The following is a 23,635-nucleotide window of genomic DNA, read 5'->3' as shown; positions in this document are numbered from 1 at the left end:
CCACTGCATCATGGACCAACTCCGAGAAGATGCTCAAGACAGCTCTCTGAAAAGTAGCAGGAGCATTGCATAGCCCAAAGGGAAGGACTTGGTAGGCAAAGGTACCCCAAGGACAAGTGAAGGTGGTCTTATCTTGGTCTACCGGGCTGATTTGGATTTGATTGTACCCGCTAAACCCATCCAGGAAAGAGAAGAACTTCTTTCCTGCCAGTCCATCCAACACTTGATCTATGAAAGGTAGAGGGAAATGGTCTTTCTTGGTAGCTTTGTTCAGCTCACGGTAATCTACACAGATCCTCCACTTCCCATTCTTCTTGGGAACCAACACTAGAGGGGACACCCATTCACTATCTGAGATGGGGTAGATGAATCCGGCATCCAACAGTTTTTGCAATTCTTCCTTGACAATGTCCTTAAGGGCAGGATTCATTCTCCTCTGAGGTTGCCTAACTGGTTTACAATCTTCTTTGATGTATATATGATGGGTACAAACCGAGGGATGGACTCCTTTCACCTCCTTATAGCTCCAAGCAAAAGCATCTAAGTGGCTGGCCAATAGGCTACACAACTCCTTCTCCTGGGAAGGAGATAGGGAGGAGCTGATCTTTAATGCTCTCTCAGGGCCGAACTCCACACTTTTGACTCTGGGAGTGACAGGGCTGGTTTTACAAAGGTCCACTAAGGTGCTAGCTTGGGCATCCTCCACCAACTTCTCTAAAGATAGTGCACTGGAAGGTGGATTCTGGATCAGGGTCTCAATCAAATCATCCTCGGTAGGAGGGTCTCTTCTAGTGGTATCTAGGGTTCACAGAGGTGCAGAGTACACCTCGTCTTCCTCTCCTTCCTCCAACCAGAGTGGTAAATCATGCTCTAAAGAAGGTTGGGCAGGAGGGTATAGGACTAGCTGCTTAGACATGGGACCATTTTTGATGGTAATGTTTCCTGCCCGACAACTTATGTAAGCATCTGCAGTAGCTAACCAAGGCCTTCCCAAGATGAGAGGATATCCAGTAAGCTTGGCCTTTGGTTGCAGAACCAGGAAGTCTGCAGGGTATTCCCAAGAATCAATAGAGACCAAGACATCCTCCACAATCCCTTCGGGAGTCACGGTGGAGCGATCTGCTAATTGCAGTACTGTCGAGGTCTTCCTCAAGGAACCCTGAAGATTGAGTTTAAGCATGGAATCCCTGGTCATCACATTGATGGCTGCCCCCAGATCAATCAAGGTGTGGGGGATAATGGTGCCATTGATGTGAACATCTACTACAGGACTTCCAGGATCTAGGTACTTTGGGCAGATGACTTGTCCTAGCATAAGGTCAGACAGCTGTCCTATGACATTGATAGTTGAGGCATCTTTCTTCCGTCTACCTGGGTGTTTGAAACACTTCTCCTTAACCAGCTTGTTATATATTGGCACATCCTTGATGGCTTGGAGAAGTGGGATTTTTACACACAACTGCTTGAGCTCACCCAAAAGCTCATCTTCTTCTGGGTTAGGTTGTGTGGTGGCTGCTAGTCTCTCAGGAAAGGGTGGAATAGGCTTTGGTTCACTCTCCTGATGGTTTTCCTCATCCTCTGGGGGAGGAGGTTGGCGATCTGGAAGAGTCTTTCCAGATCTAAGATTGATCTCCTGGATCTCCACAGCATAGGTAGGGCATGAGGTCTCCCCAGTATATACCTGCTGAGCCTCTCTATTGTTGGGGTTCGGGTTCGGTTGAGCAGGCATCTGAGGTTTCCTTGGAGGAGCAAGAGGTAAAGGCTAAGGTTGAACTGGTGGTGGAGGAAAAATGGCAGGAGGAGTGTTGTATTGGGGCCTCCACCCCGACTGAGGAGCATTCCATTGAGGCTGTGGCTGGGTATGTGAGTGATATGGATGAGAAGTAGGTTGAGTAGGGTACTGAGGTGGATAATACCATGGAGGAGGCATGGACCAAGAAGGATGAGCAGGGGGACCCCAGGAAGGCATAGGAGTTGACTGGTTGGGGTTGTAATAAGCTTGAGATGCCCCTTGCATCCCCTGCTGATAAGGTCTAGATTCTTGAGGCCTCCTTTGGTTGATGAAGTAGAGAGGTTCAGTGGGGGCTTCGGTTCCTTGGTACATGGCTTTAAACCCAGGTAAGGTTGGACACTGATTTGTTGGGTGGTCCTCCTCACAAACGAAACACACTTCAACCGAATGCAATGGACATTCGTTCTTAGGGTGTCTTCTGGTGCACCTAGGACAGAAGACAGCCAAGGCTCTCTCAGCTTCTTCTTTCTTCTGCTGGATCCTGAATGTGTCCAGCTGCATGGCAATGGTCTATCTCACCTCACTCTTAAGATCTTCTAATTGGTTTGTAAACCCATGTTTGGAGAAAGGGACACCAGTGGAGAGGAGATTTCCTCTACCTCGTTTTCTAGCTGCCCTGGAATGATTTCGAAACACAGTCTTGATGTCCTCATAAGGCAGTTGGTAAATGTCCCCCCCAGCTAACATGTGAAGGGTGTCTAAGAGATCTTCAGGGACTCCTCGGAGTAGAACCAACTTCAGGGATTCAGGGTCAAGTGTGCACCTGGCCCGTTTATAGCTAAGTTGGAACCTCTTCTCATAATCCTCTAAAGACTCATCATTCCCCATGGTCATTCGAAATATCTCTCCCTTGGTTTCCTTGGACCTACAATAATCCCTATACTTGGTATTGAAGGCTTGCTGCATCTGAGCCCAAGTAGCGATGCTATTCCCAGGTAATCCCATGAACCAGCGTAGTCTGCATCCTTAAGAGTAGAAGGGAAAAGCTTCAGCTTTTGCTCATCTTCAGTATAGTCATAGGTTCTACAAAGGACAGCAAACTCAAACAAGAAGGTATCATGATCCTCAGTGGTCAGTCCATGGAAGTGAGGCAAGGCGGAGGGGCTAATGTTTTTCATTTTCATATCTCCATTGGTCTCTCGGATGGGGAAAGCTCCTTCTATTCTCTCATCTTCTCTCCTATTATCAGCCATGGCTTCAGATGGAGTGGTCTCTAACTCTTCTTCTTCTATAGGGTCTTGGTATATCTCAGGATGTTCACCTATAGGTTCCTCTGGGTCACTATCACCAAAGAAGAGAGAAGGGTGACTCAGTGATGTGGTGGGGGTGTTTGGTAGGAATTTGCCTGATCTATCTCGGTTCCTACGAGGCATGAAATGGAAAGGACTTTTCTTTTTTGAGTGCTTTTTCTTTTTCTTTGGTACCTGCAAAACTGAAACAAAGTGATCTACAACTAACTATATTGCTCAAATGAAATTGCAGAATTGGAAAGCTACTCTAGGAAAGCAAGAAAAATTACTCTAGGAAAGCAAGAAATATTAATCTAGGAAAGCAGGAAATATTAATCTAGGAAAGCAGGAAATGCTAATCTATGAAAGCAGGAAATGCTAATCTAGGAAAGCAGGAAATGCTAAGCTACTTTTGCAGAATGGAAATGAAATAAACTACTGAGCAGAAGTAAGAGTACGAAAGTAGAAGAAAAGAAACAATTACTAATACTCTGACGCTTCCCCGGCAATGGCGCCAAAAAGATGGTGAGCTACAGTATTGTAGCAATAATGCTACAACTCCTGGGGCTTCCTGTCTCTCATTTTATCAACCCGGTAGTTCGTACAAACTTGGAAGCGACGATGCTATATGCACAAGTACTAGCTCTTGTCACAGCTGTCACTTGGTCAGCTGGCACAAGTCCGCTAGGGCTCAAGCCAACTTCTATAGGCTCTCAGAAGAAGCTTGCTAATTGATGGACGAAAGCTAATCTCAAAGGAAAGCTACTTTACTTGACAAAAATGAACTGAAAGCAAATCAAAGCATGTAAACCTAGGAAACCCTAATGTGACTAGTCTAACCTCTACAATGCAAAGAATGTAAATGCAACTTCTACCAATGCTGTCATTACTTCTAATAAGTGAAAATGCATGGATCTAAACTACTTGCATCATGAAAGTTATGTTTTTGTATTTTTCCTTTGTGTGTGGAATGATTGTGATCTTGTGCTAACTAGGGTTTGGTTGTGCAGATGGGATGGAGAAGGAAGGAAAGCGTCGGACAGGTTGGGAAGGCTAGGAGAGGTCCCTAGGGATCCTTAGCATCCATCCACAGAGGTTCCTCACATTCAGAAGCTCAGCAACCGAGTGAGTGGCCTCCTACAGGATGTCTGCAGGGGATCCTACAGGATACTCTGGTTTCTACAGGATGTCTACAAATGGCTACAGGATGCCCTACCGTGAGTGTTTGGCGTGATGGAGGAGTGATGAAATGGTAGGGGGAGATGTGTAAGGTAGGAATGAGGCTGGTGATGGCTGTAGAAGTGAAGGAATAGGATGGGGAGTGAGTGTAGGGAGTGAGTTGGAAGATAGAGGGCTATGTCAACGAAAAGGCTAGAGGATGAAGCTACGTGAGGAGTGAAAGACTTTGGGAGATAACAGAGCAGAGCAGAGGTCAGAGATGTGTTTGCATGCGTGATCAAGATGGAGGATGAAGTAATGGAACGAGGGAAAGCAGTGTAAATGGAACAAATGCTTGTGACTATCACCAAACCGAAAATGCATTAACTTAGACTACCTGTGCTTATAAATTCAATGAACAACAATCTAAACGCGAAGGAGAATGTGCATGAAGTTGTGGTAAAGGAGTGTGGTGCAGGTGTGAATCATGTGGAAGTATCTAACATAACGTGACTGTGTTTGCAGCAATCATGGAATAAAGAAATGCGTATTTTTGGTGGATAGTCATGGACTGCACTCCAATCCCAGATGAGATGGCAGTGAGCCTTAACAACCTTTTTGTTGGAGCTCCAATCGATTATATCTATCCTCTGCTACACTAAGCAAGTGGAAACAAATTCACCATAAGCAACTCCTATCTAACTCATGAAAAAGACCAACTTAACAACCTGTAATTCGAATTGCATGTGCAAATGAAAAGCTCAAAGTGCTGAAATGAAATGGAAACAACACTACAGCAGAGGGGATCTATGGCTCTCAGGTTGGGCCCTAACCTGAGAGCTATAGTCTCCTTAAGAAAACTCAGAACTAAATCAGAATCTACCTTCTTTATTCATAATCTGATATCATGCCAAATTGGCTTACAAAAAGGAACAAAAACTGAGCTGTGCTCCAAAGTTACAATAGCAATACGAGAGTTTCAACAACCTATCCAAGGCTAAGGCCTATATACTTATACAAAAACGATGATCCAACAAGTGTCCTTGATTTTAGGAGCTCGGCTGTCCAACTAGAGTTTAACTGCAGATCCTGTAGGACGGTCATAACTGTTGTTCCTGTAGAACAGCTGGCCGCTTCTAAGCTCGGAGGGGAGATGGATTGGAGCTCGGAGTTCTTGGTGGGAATCACGAGGAATGTCCCTAAGACCGTGGACATCCTCTCCTAAAAACCAGCAGTGCCACCTCATTGTCTCCTTGTCTCCTTTTTCGTTGTCTTTTGCTCCCCTTTTAATGCCAAAACCTGGAATCATAATGCATTAATCACGTAGATAGAGTGCCTACCCTTCTTCCTACAAACAACATGAATAAACTAAGAAATGCATGCATAAGCAATAAAAATGAATGGTTTGAGCAAGTAGAATAGGCCAAAATGAGCCCAAATTGTACCAAAATTGGGGCTCATCAGTAGCCATAACAGGAGATGAACCAGATATTTTACTCACTAACTATTGGCTAGCATAACCAATCACACCGTCAGCAACATGTGAATCTTTGGTAGGAGGTGGTGTAATAATATGTTGAGGTCGCGGAGAACTGCGTATCTTGTCGTAGAGCATGACAGATTTAGTATAGATCAAATCAAAATATTGGGCATGAGTAATGACTTTATCTTTAATAACAAGTCTGACTTTAGCAACATCCTCAATTATGGATGGTAACAAGGATTTGATGAACCATTCAGCCAATAACTGACCAGGAATGAAATTTTTTACCAAACAATGCTAATGCCTCCATTCTTGAATATGATCAGAGATAGAGTGGATTCACACTATTTCAAAGAGGTCAAAAGTTCAATTCCAAATTCATATCATATGGGTAATTGAAAATGGTTCAGAAATGTAGTTTCTAAGGCATTCAAATTGTTAAATGAAGCTCGTGGCAATTGAACATACCACTTAGTTTCCATACTAGTAAAAGTCCTTTAGAAAATACATAAACGAATTGAATCATCATTTGAGTTAGATGAGCACCATAAATGATATGTCATAACATGAGTAGACAGGTCTTCTTCAGGATTTACATTGAATTTTGGAATATCACTGGACAATTGGTAAGAATGGTTGGCCACCAAGGAGAATAACAAATAGTGGCATTCGTTAGTCGAGTTAAATCTGGTAGTTCAAGGGTTGTCATGAATGGAGGGTACCTTGGGTATGATGAAATGGGTTGAGAAATCAGAATTTGCATTCCAGGATAAGGAGGATTTTGATAACCAGGACAATTGCTTGTCAACTTAATTGACTTAAATTGATTATATAAATTATCAACAGGGGTTGGTAAACTTGTAAAGTGCAAGTGAACAATATATGTTAAATTCCTTTTTATTAAGTTGGATTTATTAATTGATTGAGTTATTGCAAATGTGTCTTTAAGTTTTGTATTCCTATTTGAAAATGAAATTAACATTGCTATCTAGTGAAAATAAAATGATTGTGAATTTAAAGCAATATTTCTTACTTGAAAAATGAGATCATAAAGAACTCACACATGCAAAAATAAACTCACACTTGTAGAATGAAAACCATATTAACTCACACTTGCAAAATGAAAACTATATTAACTCACACTTGCTTAAAAATTGAAAGTTCAAGAAGTAACTGCAAACAAACCACTCTTCCTTTTAAATTACACTAAGAAAACTTTTGAATAAAAATGCTCTGAACATAAAGCTGAAAGAAATCTATACACCCAAATATATAGGGAAAAACATATTTATGCTATGAAGTTGAAATGCTTTTTAATGAAACTCCAAAGAAATCACAAGGAAATCACTCGTATTTTGATGATTCAAATCAGCTTCAGAAACTATAAAGAGAGTTGTAAAGCTACCATAAGAAGATAATGAACATATGTGAAAATGCTATAACAAATAATACAAAAAGGAAAATCTACAAGTTAAAAACCCTCATTGTTTGTAGGGTCCCTCAACAAACAGGTAGTCTCAAGCTTCAACGAATAGTTAATTATGAATCAAGTTTTCAAAGGTGCTTCCATTAAATAAAAACATAGAGTTTCAAAATGATTACAGTCACAAAATATTCATTCACCATCGTCATCTGTTTTGTCCTGCCTTACGGTATTTATAAAATCCATTCAATAAATGTTTGAGGCTTTCATGCCTACTTTTGGCTAATAGAGTTCTAACTCAAACTATCAAACTGAAATTCCTAATTTTAACTTCTAGCAGATAGCGATTCGCTCCCAATTTTCTATTCAGCAAAGCAAATCATGAGGCATTTTCATCTTAGAGTCCCGCTCGCTTGCTTGAGCTACATTTTGAATTATTCCTTTGACCACACGATTTGGGCTTTCTTCTAATGATTTGGTGTAAATAAATAGGAGGAGATCGTTGAGGGGATCAACCTCTTCCTACCCATATATTTCTTTCCTTGAATGGCAGCTTAGACCCTGTTCAACAATGGAGTTGACTGTAGAAATAGATGGTAGCTACAGAATTGCACGAATCCGGTAGCCAATGAAAAATTTAACTTAATAATAAGGAACATTTTTGAAATATGAAAAATAGGATAATTAGTACCTTACCTATGTCAAAAACCTGCAATTTGATGCCTATCAAGTAAAAAATAATGGTCAAGGAGAAGGAAAATGAGTAAAGAAGAGTGTCAAGATGAAGCATTCATGAGGCTCTACATTCCCCCACACGGAGGTCATTGCATGTCCTCATGCAAAAATGAAAAAATTAGTGCCCTTGTCAACTACTACATATCCTTTGAAACTCGAGCTAGCACATCTAAATTTGTCTTTTTCACCTTTTTCCTTGCCAATACCATCCTTAGCTTCTTCATCATAATTTTGTATTTTAGATCTATCACTTTTCTTTTAAGGACCATATTCTTTTGTTTCATCTTCTTAATTTTCTTATAACATAGGCTTGGATGTAAGAGAATATTTTCATTTTGGGTTCTTTGGATTTCATTCTGCATCTTCAAGGCTTCATTTTCAATTTGTATGTGTCTATTTAGCATCTCTAGCTCAAAAATTTCTTGTTTTAAAATATGTATGACTGGAGGTTCTTGTGGGCTACTAGACTGATCTTCTTTTTCATGCATTGTTGAACCAGATGTCTTTTCTGTAGCTTTCTTTTCCATGGATTCAATATAATCATATATCTCTTGTTGTACTGGATCTATCTCTGGTGTTCCTCGGCCTGGGATTTGAATGGGTGAAATGATAGTAGGTGAGGAAGTCCTTTGCTTCTCTTTTTCTTCTAAATTAACATATTCCATGACTTTTAGAGATGGTTCCTTTAGTGCTTGATTAAGCCTGACACTTCTTCTCACATTTGATGGAGGAGGGTTTTTTATTTGAATTCTTTTATTTTATGTTTTGACCTCCTCTATCTCCTTGGATGTGTTTTCTTCTTCTCTACTAAATTTATTTCTTCTAATAGTTTTCTTTTTTATTCTTCCTAAAATTTTTGCAATAGGAATTTCATCCTCTGATTGTTCCTGGGACTGTTGTTGAGGTAAATTTTGAATAGGGCTTTCAGATGCTCTTTTTCTCCCTCTTTTTCCTTTACTACTACTGGCCTGTTATTCTTCTTCTTCCTTAAAATTCTTTCTAAGTAAGAAGTTTTCCCAATCATCTCCTAAACCCTTAAGGTGGAATTCAATAAGAATTTAGATGAGGCCATGATGATACATAGTGGTTTCTATAAATTGAATATTTTTCTATATATTTTCTAACATTTTTCTTAAGCTATTCAAGAAAAAGTATGGGAAATTGATCTCATTTCCTTCCAAAAAAAAAATCATTAGGCGAATGTGATAAAAGAACATGCAGCCAAACCTTACTTCCCAAGAGATAAATTTTTGAATAACCAGTAATAGATTTCTCCATTTACTTTTAAGTGCAGTGCTTGGGATTCCTTTCTTAAAAATGGATGTGCACATACCTAGATTATTTAAGAAAATTTTCCATTCCTCACTTTCTATGCCTCTGTTTTTAAACCATCGTTCTCCTCCTCTGGATAGGCTGGTAGCTTAATAAATAAGGGACTTTGTCACTGTGAATTTAACATCTCCAATCTCAACTTCTGCTCCATCAAAAGCTTTGACAAAGGATTTGGTCACCTTTTTGTTGAAACCATCAAATTTCTCCATGAAATGTAGCCACTACTCTTTCTGTAGCATCTCTTTCACATGCGGGTAACCTTCCATGAACTTTCTTCCATTTAGATCAGACCTCACAATGATCCCCATGATCGGAAAGTTTTTCCTGTGACTTGCTTCTTGACAGAAAATGGATCATGGTTTCATAATGAGGGGTTTCGGCAAGGGTATAAATGAAAATGAGGACAAGATATGAATGAGTGAAGTGACCATTCTAGAGTATTTAATGAATGTGAGTTGGTGATTTTGGCGATCTCTTCATTGGATTCAAATTTGAGTTGGGAGTGTTGTGAAATTATTGGAGACAAATGGCGGTCTTATGGTGATATGACCAAAATATCTTTCAACCTTAGGCAACGATGGTTTTTAACCGGTGGTACAATCATCATAAAATTCATATAATTAATGATTTTGTATCCTTATTACTAAATTAAATTTTTTCATACCTTTGCATACCCTTACTTTGATATTTCTGGCCTTTGTTTGATCCTTTCTTCATTGTCTTCAGGTGCTTTCAAGAATGAATTTGATCATTGCTTCAATTGGTCCAATCAGTCGTTCCTGTTAAACATCAACTGCAGAATTATGTGAAAGCTGCAGATTTCTTGCTATTTTGTAGCTATTTAATTTCTGAAAAGTAAAAGAGGGACAAAAGGAAAATGAGAATGGGAAAAAAATTTAGAATTCCAAAATTACTTGGTTTTCACCCGAAATTTTCTGTATAAACATGCCAACAGTGTTGGTTTTCATGTTTATACAAATTTCATTATATATTTTTTATCATTTTTTTAATATATGTATATGTATATGTATATATATATATATATATATATATATATATATATATATATATATATATATATATATATAGATATAGATATATATAGATATATATATATATATATATATTAATATTAGATATATATATTAATATTTGATAAACTCCTCCTTTCTCAATGGCTTATGATAGATTCTTAATCGATGACCATTCATAAGAAAAGTGTTTCTTTCTTCATCAATAGTTCTGATCCTAATTTCACCATTATCAAAGACTGTTTCAATCTCATAGCGCCCAAGCCAATGAGTTTGAAATTTCCCTTCGAAGTCTTTGAACTTTGAATCAAAATGTAATGCCCAATCTCTTGGATGGAACTTTATTTCTTTGATATATTTTTCATGCCATCTAGATCTTTGTTGTTGAACTAGACTGGTTCTTTGGATTGTGTCTTGTCTTCTTTCATCAAATTCATTTAACTGCTCCATCATTTGTCTTTGTGCTTCTGAAAGGCCAAGACCCAATTTAATTGTTGTCTTGAACGTTTTGATCTGAAATTCGATAGGAAACATAACTAAGTTCCCATAAACTAGCTCATAGGGAGTGTGCCCTATAGTGTTTCTCCATGTGGTACGGTATGCCCATAAAGCTTCTGGAAGCTTTTTTTCCTAGTCTCTTCTATGCAGATGCACAGTTTTGGTGAGAATTGATTCAATTACTTTATTGGTGGACTGCACTTGTCCATTTGCTTGTGGATTGTATGGAGTGGACTTCCGATGTTTGATTCTGTACTCCTCCATTATCTTCTATACCAACTTGGATGTGAATTGAGTACCTTGATCTGTTACAATTTCCCTTGGGACACCAAAACAACTAAAGATATCCTCGAAAAGAAATGAAACTACAGCATTTTCAGTAGCAAAAGAAAGTGCTTTAGCTTCTACCCATTTTGTAACATAATCAGTGTAAACAAGAATGTACCTTTTCTGTCTCATTGGTGGATTGATTGGACCAAAAAAATATAGAGCCCATATTTCAAAAGGCTCAATAAGTACCTGAGGTTGTAGAGGCATTTCATCAGAGGGAATAGGTTTCCCCATCCTTTGACAACTATCACATCTCTTGACATACTCCTTGGCATCCTTAAAAATGGAAGGCCAATAATATCCTAAGGGAAGGACTTTGTAGGAAGTTCTTTTGCTAGCGAAGTGTCCTACACATGGCTCATCATGACAAGCTTTCAATATCTCTTGTACTTCATATTCTCTAACACACCTTCAGATGATCAGATCTCGCCATGTTTTATACAATTCTTCATTTGTCCATGAATAAGATACACTAATTTGAATTACCTTCTATTTTTCTCGAGGAGATAAATATGATGGTAAATTCCATGTACCCAAATAATTAGCAATATCTTCAAACCAAGGTGATTTAGTAGATACTACAAAAATATATTCATCAAGGAAATTGTCTTTTACAGGTACATCATTATTATCATTTTGAATTCTAGATAAAAAGTCAGCAACTCTATTTTTTTTTCCAGTTTGATCCAAAATAGTAATGTGTTGACGGGTCGAAATGTACCACCAACAATTAAGGGCTCTCCCCAGTGTGAAGTCCCAATTAGACCTCACATCATTTGGGATAGGAGCCCCATCTAGTATGTGGGCCCAGCTGCCACCATGAATTTTTCTACTCTTGGTTATCAAATGAGAAGGTATCAGAGTGGGACAAGAATGAAATGCTCATGTAGTAAAACAAAATCATCCCAAGATTGACAAATTAAAAAAAGAGGTACAAACGAGTCTCAGCAACAATAAGAAGAGATATACCATGAGAGGGATTAGTGAGCTAAACACACATCGAAGATAATAAATAGGAACATGCTAGAAGTCAATTGCAAAATAGTTCATAATAGGTCATCGACATGGCAAGGAAAAAGTAAACACATATTCAAAATCGAAACTCACATGCAACCATTATGTATCAGTATATAACATATTTCATATATGAAAGCATACATACAAATATGGTGAAGTACCAAACAACTAATACAACCACCATGAGTAAGCATGGGAATCAGTGCCAAAGATGAAGAACATCTTATTAATATCATTGCAACTTCAAATGCATATCACGAAATTGGTCAAAACCCAATAGTGGAACATGGGTTGTTCATACAGTTTCTCGATGCCAAAACCCTAGCCCCACTGCAAATCCACTCTACTAGCTACCAAGAGTTGAGTGACCCTAGCTCTCAAGCATAAATTAGCTATTTATCCTGGCCTCAACTCAAGTGCTAAAGTCCCCCACTGTGAATGATGGATGAGGGAACATTTATAGAGGTCAGGTGACCGTTCACGTGACTTTTGGCCTTCCCTCATGCCCTTTCAGCTACCTTTATGCCTCTTGAGCTTCCTCACTGCTCTCTCATGTCTACCGCCTAGTACAGGCTAAATTGATCTTAGCCTAATTGCTAACATCATAGGAGAACATTTACATTACGATGAAAAAGAAGAAGAAGATGTAGAGGGTTCTTGTAGACCCTAGAACACTTGTCACCAAGGCAGTTTCCAGAGTACAAGACCAAATTGTGTGGTTCATTGGTTGCATGGAATGTCATCGTAGTTGCCATAGTGTCTCGATCAGCTATGTGGAGCTAGCTTGTTCACTGGTTGGTCATCCTGACTACAGGGCTTCCTACACGTAACCCTATATCTCTCCTCATAAGTTGAAGTTATCACTCTCCTATACCCTGTAAGCAAATAATCGTAGTTATACACGATGATAATCAAAGAACCACACCATACATGTAAAAATAGATAAATAAACAATAGTAATCACGAAAAACCAAAATCAACTTTGGACCCCTGGATGTCCTATCCCATGCTATGCCAATGTTAGAGTGAGTGGATTTGCAAGGTATTACCAAACTTCCATATCATCCTTCATGGGTTTAATCATAGTGAATCCAAACCCTAACTTCTTCCTTGCTTTCATGAATCAACTTTATACAATAGGTTCTTTGGGCAAGGGTGTGAGGAGCGTGCAGTTAGCCATTGCATTTCAATGCTTCATGTCCCTTCAGCTAGTGCACAGTAGAAAATATCACTTATGCTCATTACAAGGCATATATCTAGATTTAGGTTTGGTAGGGAAACTAGCAGGACCTATGTTCATCAGGCATTGACTTCCTTCCTTCAAGCTCTCAGGAAGAATTTCTTAAATACATATCACCAAACTCCCTAAGGTTCACCCTTGGGTGAGAATAGTGCTTCATATATAGGGAAGCATGTCCAATCCACATTGGCACCTAAAGTGCATATAGATGGACCAGAATTTCTGATTCTTGAGTATGGAATATCATCACCAGATAAAAGAAGACATGTTTGTTATGAGAGACATCTTATTTTCTTTCATAAAACAACCATCAACTCTAAGCACCTAGCCTTTACATTCAGTTTCATTTTCGGCTTATGATCAAGCCTGCATTCCTTGACATAGTTTGACAAGCCATGTTGGGTCCAATCATTAGAAGGAAATCAACGTAGAGTCGCATTTCAACATTCTCCTCCATCCCAGGGAATAATATTCATGCTCCCATGTATATAGAGTAAGCCCAAGAATTATGTGGAGACTTGGGGAGTGATTTGTGATTTTCCCCAAAGTTGCATAGGTGCACTTCTGGCAAGTCACATCTTTGGCTTCTTTCACTAAGGCACAAAAACGCAACCTCGTGACCTATGTGGGAACGCAACTTACTAAAGGTCGCATGGTCGCAGCAGATGGATGGTCGCACTTCCTGGGAGCTCACCTGGGGAGTTTTGATGTGACCCAGGGACTTGGTCGAAAGTGTGACCCCCCCTAGAGGTCGCTAGGTCGCAACACAGCACAGGTCACAACACAGTCCAGGTCGCACCTCTTAGATGCCCGCCTGAGGTCTTCAAGTGTGACTTAGCAACCATTAGTCGCATAGTCGCATTTTGAGCAAGGTCACACTTTTGGTTTCTTCCCTAAGGGTGCGGAGTCTGACTTAGCAACTAGTGAGAGCAAAACAATTCACTTCTGAGCCTGATCCTGATCCAGGAAGACGACCTGAGATGAAATGCATGATTCCATTCTTGTATGGCCAGGATCTTGTCAGCAACTTTGGGAATTCCAAAAGAGTGTAGAAACATTTCTTCTAGCTCCCTTATGGATCTCAGGCATAGTGTTTCCTTTTCGCTGAGTGGTTTGATGCGATTGCAGTCTTGACATCCCTTGATCTTGACATGCTGTGACTTTACTGAAGGCCTGTGTTGTATGGACAATGCAAATCATTCATGTGAGCAGTTCTACCATCAGATTTCTGAGAACTCTTGCCAAACATTGCCCATGTTTCATCTAGATCTGGAAGCAATATTAATGTTCATTTCGTCTCATCTCCTCAGCGGATCAGTATCATTCGACAAGAAAATGACTTTGGCCTCTGCGTGGGCATCTCTATAACGCTCAAGTGTCATGAGAATCATTCTTTTGAATTCATTGGTGTTATGTGTATAGTGACATGGCATGCATCTTGTTCGAACTCAATTCTGGTCTTCTTTCCAATGAAAATGTATTTTCGACTCTGCCACCCAACGCAAATGTATTTCCCCTCATGGTTCAAGTGCTGGCCATATCTTCCTTTGCCACATCAATTTCAGTCTCAAATCTTGTTAACGAGTGATCCAGATTTAAACAAGAATGCAACAAATTACAGAGATAACCATAAACACAAAGATGTAGTGGAAATAATACTTCATTTCATTAATGTAAAATACTGAAATATTCTTACAAACAACAAAGGAAATAGACCAGCTAGGGCGATGGTAGCTTATCGCTGAGAAGAGATGTGGTGACTACATGCCTCTAACTTGTGTTACAATGAGGCTCAAAGGCCTATTTGTTGTTGAGAAACAATGGAAAACCCTCAACATCCAAAAACCTAACCCTAGAAGATGAAACGCCAAATTGTGGGCCTCGTTTTGGTAAATTGGTACATCAACTTCCCGGGGTCGTAACTTTGGCATACGATCTCCGTTTGACGCATACAATATCTCGTTAGAAAGATCTACACAAGAACTACATCTTTGGGAAGAGAAACATCGATCCATGGACCCATGTTGCTCCCAATTTTCCCAAAAAATGTCATTTAGGGCCTCAAAACGGCTCTAGAAGTTCAAGACCCAAAAAACTGCTAAAAATAGTAAATTGTGCTACAATTAAGGAAATTGAAAAGTTGAAAGAAACAATGGTGGGGGTCCAAGTGGACATGGCAGGTGGCCACCAATATCCACCTCGATCATTCCTCCCCCCTTAGGAAGCAATGGTCCCCATTGCGTTGAGTTCCTCCATGAGATGAGGAAACTTTTGTTGAACTTGGTCCCTGGTGAGCCACTTGCCTTAGTGAAGGAGTTAGCCTGCTTTGACAACTCGATACAGTTGGATATTCTATTGGCGAGTGTGCTTTATCTATGTGTCCTTGATCTGATTAGTTGCAACTTGTTCTATGCAATCTGGATTTAACTCTATGGGTGTGAGATGTTCTATAATGTCAGATATGTCTAGTAATGGTGGAAAGTATGGTTGAAGGCGATCCACATTGAACACTGGGTGCAGGCCAAGGAATGGGGGAATGTTGAGCTCAAATGCATTGTCTCCCACAGCCTTGGTAATGGTGTAAGGACCATATCAGAGTGGTCTGAGTTTCCGATAGGCTCTGGTAAGGCGTTCCTTTCGCAAATGAAACCAGACTTTGTGCCCCACCTGTAACTTGTGTGGCACCCGATGTTGATCATGTCGCTGCTTTTACTTGGCATTTGACTTCCCCAGAATGTCATGGACCTATTGGTGAATATGTTAGATGTGCTCAATGAAGCTGGTTTCCTTATCTGTTTCGGACTGGACATGAGCCGAATCTTCTTGAGTAGCTGCAAATGGCATAGCCACATCAATCGAACATAATGGTTGGAATCCCAAGCCCACCTAAAAACGGTTATGGCCAGTCGAGCTATAGAGAGCCTGGTTGTAGTTGTGTTGAACATAGGGGAGGCTCTCATCCCATGTGCGTGGATGCTTTGAGTTGTACATGTGCAGAATGTGTACGATCATCCTGTTGACAACCTCTGTCTGGCCATCAGTTTGAGGATGGAAGGCTGTGGACTTAGTGAGTTTGGTGTCCAGCATCAACCAGAGACTGGACCAAAATGTATTGAGGAACTTGTTGTCCCGATCTGAGATGATAGACTGTGGGATCCCAAAGTGTACCCACACTCGTTCAAAGAAGAGTTTAACAGTGGCTTCTGTTATGATATTCTTCTTGCAGGCTTCCATAATGTCTGTCTTCGAGAACCTGTCGATGACCACAAAAACACAGTAATTTCCATGCTTAGTGGAAGGAAGGTCTGACAAGTAATCCATGGAGATGGATTCCCAAGGTCGACTAGGGGTAGGTAGCAGGGTATAGAGGCCTTGCTTCTTGATGGCCGGTTTGGCAATGGTGCAGGCAGTGCATGATTTGATGTACTTCCCGACATATTGTTGAAGATTCGGCCAATAGAAATACTTCTGCAGTACTGCCACCGTTTTCTCGACCTTGAAATGCCTAGCATCCCAACTATCATGTGCTTCCAAAATCATCTTGGTACGCTCGCTTGAAGGAACAAAAAGGTGACCTAGGGGGCATAACAGAGCATCCTGGAGGTGAAAATCTTGAACATGCTAACCCTCCAAGAGTGTGTGGTATGTGTGGCTGAATTCTGGGTCACTTTTGTAGAGAAGTGGCCAATCAGAAGTCTCGTGCCCACAACAGTTGAGCACAGTGGTTAACACCATGATCGCTGGTCAACTGAGGCAATCTGCAACATTATTGGTGTTGCCCTTCTTATACTTGATATTCAAATGGAACTGTTGCAGGTATGTGGACCACTTCTGATGGCGATCATTCTGCAATTTCCCTTGGGTCTGTATGAACTGCAGGGGTTAGTGGTCTGTGTGGATGACCATTTCTTTCCCCAAAATGTAATGCTTCCATTGTCGGTAGGCCTGCACAATGGAATACATCTCTTTTTCATAAGTGGGATACTTTTGGACTGTGTCTAAAAGTGTCTCACTGTGATATGCCACTGGATGCCCGTGTTGATTAAGGACCGCCCCAATAGCATAGTCAGAGGCATCTGTCTCGATCTCAAATAGTTGTTGCAAGTCTGGTAATGTGAGCACTGGTGTCATGCAAAGGCGATATTTCAAATCTGTGAATGCCTTCTATTGAGATTCATACCAAAAGAATTTTTCTTTCACTCCTCCCTTGGTGACTTGATTCAAGGGCCAAGTTATATGAGAAAATCCCAACATGAACCTGCGGTAGAAGTTGGCAAGACCTAGAAAGCTGCGGATCTCTCTTAGAGTGGTTGGAGATGGCCAATCCAGAATGACTTGGATCTTGGTTGGATCCATATTCACCCCCTGTTCATCAACAATGTATCCCAGATACTAAATCTGGGTCATGCTAAAAGTGCATTTCTCCAAATTGGCACATAACTTGCGTTGTTGCAATGTTTGGAGAACTTGTTGGATGTGGTGGAGGTGCTCTTCCCAACTTTGGCTGAAGAATAGGATGTCATCCAAGTATACCACTACAAATGAGTTGGTGAATGGGTGCAAGAAGTCATCCATTAGCCTCATGAAGGTTGCAGGAGCATTCGTCAATCCAAAAGGCATAACCAAGCATTTGAAAAGGCCCTCCTTGGCTTTGAAGGCAGTCTTCCATAAACAACCATTCGAAAAGGCCTTACTTGGCTTTGAAGGAAGTCTTCCATACATCAGAGGGTTCGATTGGTACCTGTTGATATCCTGACTTCAAATCGATCTTGTTAAATTATTTTTCCCCCTTCAGTTGGTCCAGGAGGTCATCAATCCGTGGGATTGGATACCTATTATGGATACTAATCTTGTTCAATGCCCGATAGTCAATACAAAGTCTCCAAGTCCCATCCTTCTTCTGTACCAACACGATTGGGCTCCCACAGGGTGATGAACTCGGATGGAGGTGACCTTTCTCCAGCAGATCCTGAATATGCCTATTGATTTCGTCGTTCTCTAGAACATAGCATTGATAGATTGGTCCATTGGGCAGCATCGCAACTGGGGTCAGATCGATGGAGTGCTTGACCTGACAATGCAGAGGAACCCCTGTGTGGGAGTTGAAGATGTCCTCGTACTCCTCCATGACCTTGCCCATCTATAGTTGTTGTGCGGAGGGGCCCTGTCTAGAGGTCGTGGCCACCGTCTTCTCCTTTCCTTGAGGGCGTATCATCAGGAAAACAAATTTCTCGGTTTTGGAAATGAGCTTACTGCATTGTTTTGCAGTAACCAAAGAGATGGCGGTAGGTGGTGCTACCTCCGGTATCCTGTGCAAATTATTTCCTAAAGTAACAATAACAACACGGGGCCTTGATTTATACATAGCATGTCGCTTCCAAAATTATGGTTGTCCTAATAATACATCACAAACTTCAAGGGGTGCAATGTCACACAATGCCTCATCCATGACGGGCTTGATGTTGTATTGAAGGCAACACTTCTGGCTCACGTGAAGATCTTGTCCTTGGTGAAGCCACCTGATGGTGTACAGTTGTGGATGTGTTGTGATCGGTAAGCCCAGCCGCTTCATGACCTCTGCTGAAATTAGGTTCTTTTGGCGACCACTGTCGACAATGAACTGTAGCGTGGAGCCCTTTACCCACATCTGGAAGTGGAAGAGACACTCCTCCTCCTCTGGATCTTCGGGTTCCTCCTTCTGGATCTTCATAGTGGCAACGGTGGCGTTGGGCTCTACATCGATAATATGCTTCCCTTTGTCATTCCCCTTGTCAGGTTCTAACTCAAAGTTGGAACATGCATCTGATTTTGAAACCTTTAGCTCGGCCACCAGTGACTGCTTCGCCCAACACTCACTTGTGTTTTGAGTGGAACGCTTATGGAACTCACACCACTTTCCCGTGTCCTTTCTCGGCTTCATGGTGTTGTTCTTTTCTTGCAGCTTTGGCGGGTTGTCTTGGGCTGCCCTACCTTGGATTTTTCCTTTGTTCTATGGTTTTGGGGCACCTTTCCCTTGCTTCGGATTCGCAGATCAAAAGTCTTGCTTCTTCTATTTAAACTTTTGCTCGACCTTGACGACATATCGGTATGTTGTGTCGAGCGTGGGGATGTTCAGGAATTCTATTTCTTCCTGGGTGTACTTGTGTAGGTAGCCACAGTATTTGAGTACCAAATGCTGCTCCGAATCCTTGATACCCAACTTTGTGCGAAGCGTATGGAAAATATTGGTAAACTCCGTCACAGCTTGGTCCCCCCCCCCTGCCGCAACATGGTCCACTTTATGTATTGATCCTCATAGCTTCCGATAGGGTAGTACTGCTCCTTGATGGCATCCCGGAATGAATCCCAAGTGGGTGTGGATGGAAATAGTGAGACTATACTTTCATCCTTCTACTCGCAGTAGGTTTCCCACCAATCCTTGACATGGGGGGCTGCTTTGAGAAGAGAGAAAATAATCTTTTCCGGACTGGAAAAATCATGAACAGAAAAATAACCCTCTGGCATATTTAACCATTTATCAATGGAATTTGAATCTATCTAACCCTTAAATGTGGGGATTTCAAAATTAACTTGTACCTTAAACGGTATGGTGTTTCCAGAGTAGCTGTTGGAAGCCGATGCGTCGCCCCTGGGTAGCCGCTAAAGGATCTGGGCAAAGTTGTCCATCATCGCGATCCTTTGTCGCTCGAGGGCTTCATCAAGCAAGATTTTGATAGGATGTCCTGCACCCTCGTCTTTCTTTTCATCTGCCATGGGAGGTCGTCGGGATTTGCTAGGCTAGTCTTGTAAAGGTTCGACCAATTCAAGCCCTAACTCCATATATCCCGACCTCATTAGGGACATGCAAAGAAAAACATAGAAAAAGCAAACCCCTCTAATACCACTACTCCGGATTTAAATAGGAACGCAACAAATTACAGAGATAACCATAAACACAAAGATGCAGTGGAAATAATATTTCATTCCATTAATGTAAAATGTTGAAATATGCTTACAAACAACAATGAAAATAGACCAGCTGGGGCGATGGTAGCTTATCTCTGAGAAGAGATGTGGCAACTACATGCCTTTGAACTATGTTACAATGAGGCTTGAAGGCCTATTTTTTATTGATAAATAATGGAAAACCCTCAACGTCCAAAAACCTAACCCTAGAAGATGAAGCACCAAACTGTGGACCCCGCTTGGGTAAATTGGTACATCAATTACCTGGGGTCGTAACTTTGCCATATGATCTTTGTTTGACACATAAAATATATCGTTAGAAATATCTATCCGAGAACTACATCTTCGGGAAGAGAAACATCAATTCATGGACCCATGTTTCTCCTAGTTTTCCCAAAAAAAGTTGTTTAGGGCCTCAAAATAGCTCCGAAAGTTCAGGACCCGAAAAACTGCTAAAAATTTTAAATTGTGCTACAATTAAGGAAACTGAAAAGCTAAAAGAAAAAATGGTGGGGGTCCAAGTGGACTTGGTAGGTGGCCACCAATATCCACCTGGATCAACCAGGTGCTAGCATGCTCCGAAGACATTCCAATAGAATTCGAACATTTGCATTGTCATACACAATGGAATTCGTGTATTTGAGGGTGAGTAAACAATTTGGTGGTCCAACGAACACCATGCGGTGTTGTGTCAACATTAGGCATGACTGGTATGGGTTATTGTTGTAGTATGCCTCCTCATGTTGCAATAATGGCGTGGTCTCCCTTTCCCCTTGTTGCAGATGCGTTACAATATTCCCAAGACGTTTAGAGAGGGATGACATTAACAATGGTTTTCAAGTGGCGTTGAACATACAGGTAGAGCTCCAGCACACTATGCATTTGCCTTTGAAAAGTATTTGATGCATAATCCTGATGCCCCAATTAAATGTATGCTTCTTCATACATTTATACGTTCGACCACGTGCCTCTTTTCATGGAGTTGTATGCGATAGGTGGTTTCTCCATGGTGGTTTCAGGTGCTTAGAATTCCCTTGAAGGCCCGACTCCCATTGGTTGCATGAGGGACATTCTTAGTCACAACAACTTATGGTTTTATAATATGAGGATAAACCCACAACATGAAGGTCCCACTCCCATTGGTTGCATGAGGGACATTCTTAGTCACAACAACTTATGGTTTTATAATATGAGGATAAACCCACAATATTTCAAACCCTAGATCAATTGAACGCACCAGGGCACATGTGCAGTATGGAAAATGTTGCATCATATGTCTATCTCTCGGACTATGCCCTCATCATTGCCTCATAAATACCAATGTGCCCCTTATATTCTATTCTCATTGTTGACATCTTCACAACTTATCTAATATATGGTCAACCATTCACCTTCAACATGCTCAAAAGGTAGTTTTTCAATGTAGAGATATCGTGGGTGTTGGTCATCTGTGATGACCTAGATACTTCATTCTTCGTATGTAATAGGTGCCATCATGATCTTTAGTGAGATTACACAAAACCTTTTCTATTGTCGAGCCTGCATGTAAAAAGGTAATATTAGATGCTGGTAATATTATATGTCACAAGTAGAAGCCTTTGCACACTTAGATGTTAATACCTACAAGCACAATGAACATGGGGCCAAGTCTTAAAATACTTGTTATATAAATGCTAGATGTGTTCTAAATGGGGACATAAATACCACTAATGTAAACAACCTTCCTATAAGCATGATAAATTGTGAGCATGTGTATTATCCAAGGCTTTAATCTTAGGTACGTAAGTGACAATTTATCAAATGTATCAAACCCCTTAGCATGTGAATTGGCTTAAATTCAAAAAGTGAATATGTAGATGTCATGTTTATGAACGAAGCTATGATTTCATCTTGGAGAGGGAAGAGATTGAGGTTATAATTTGGAAATATTTAAAATTTCTCCAACCCTAGTGTAGCCAGGACGATGTTATGGTGTGCTGAAAATGCCAACACATGTTTGTGGCAATGCAGTTAGAGGATAAGGTGATGTTAGACAAGGTCATGGGTTTATTCGATCATCAGGGTTTCTGGTGTGCAAGATGGGGATCACAATACACAAACCAAAATACATTTGGAAGGGACGAGGATGATGGTGAGGCAGTGCCATCGACAAAATGTATTCCCATAAACCCTAGAGGGTGAGGATTACTTCAAAGTAGGGTTGGACCTTCAATCATATGCACCTAGGGTTACAGAGATGCTAAGGGAAAGCCATGACCCCTTCAAACCCTAATGCACATGAAGAGGTGAAGGATCCGCTAACAACCTGGGGAAAGTGTTTTGAAATGACTCTCACCATGATGCCAAGTGATGCCGAAGAGAGTGCACCCCTAGAGGAATATGAGAAGGTGAGCTTCAAAGTCATGAGAGACTCTTAATGCATCAATGCAACCATTAACCTTCGAAACCCTAATGCGATCCTAAGGCCTATGTCTGAGATAAAGCATGATGTGCAGATGCAATGTGTGAAGCATGAGTGGGCACATCAAAGGGGTTGGACAGGCAAGGTCAAGGGGAGAGTAACTAGTTGAAGGCCTTATCGCAACCCTAGTAGCCTGGGGCGAGTGGTGGGGTACTCAAAATTTTGGATATGCCCCAAAAATTTGGGTGGTGTTGTAGCAGCTACAACATAATGTTAAACTCTTGCAACAACAACAACCATCTAGTGATTCTTCCATTAGTGATTGGTTTATTAATTAAGTACCTAATTGTAGAATGATTTGTAAGTACAAAATTTTCATAGCTAGTAATGTAATGTCTGAATTTATTGATAGCATGGACAACAACTAAAAACTCCTTTTTGGTTACAGTATAATTTAACTCTGTAGGAGTCAAATTTTTACTGGTGTAATAAATGGAATAAGGAGTTAAATCCTTTTTTCCAAGTACAACTCCTAAATCTGTGTCTGAAGCATCAGTTGAAATGTGAAATGGTAATTTCCAATTTGGTCCTCTAAGAATGGGTACCTCAGATATTTTCTCTTTTAATGTCCAAAAGGCCTTTTAGCAATCAGAATTCCAATTGAATTCGCAGTATTTTGTGAGCAATTTGAAAAGTGGAGATGCAATTTTTGTAAAGTTTTCTATGAATATTCTATAATAACCATTGAAACCAACAAAACTTCTAACATCTCGTTGATAGGTTGGAATTGGTAATTTAGAAATAATTTCTACTTTATATGTGTCCACTCTAATTCCATTTCCTGAAATATGGTGTCCTAAAAAAATTCCCTTAGTAAACATCATAAAAAAAAAATCATGGCTCAATGAGAGATTTTCCTCTTTACATCTAATGAGAAATTTTCCAAATTTTAACAACTTCTTCAAAATAATTTCCATAAACTATAAAATTGTCCATATACACTTCCACACAATCATGAATT

The sequence above is a fragment of the Pinus tabuliformis genome, chromosome 8, assembly GCF_031772625.1.
Source record: "Pinus tabuliformis cultivar Carrire ecotype Pingquan chromosome 8, CPIR1, whole genome shotgun sequence".
Classification (NCBI taxonomy): Eukaryota; Viridiplantae; Streptophyta; class Pinopsida; order Pinales; family Pinaceae; genus Pinus; species Pinus tabuliformis.
This window is presented reverse-complemented; position numbering follows the sequence as displayed.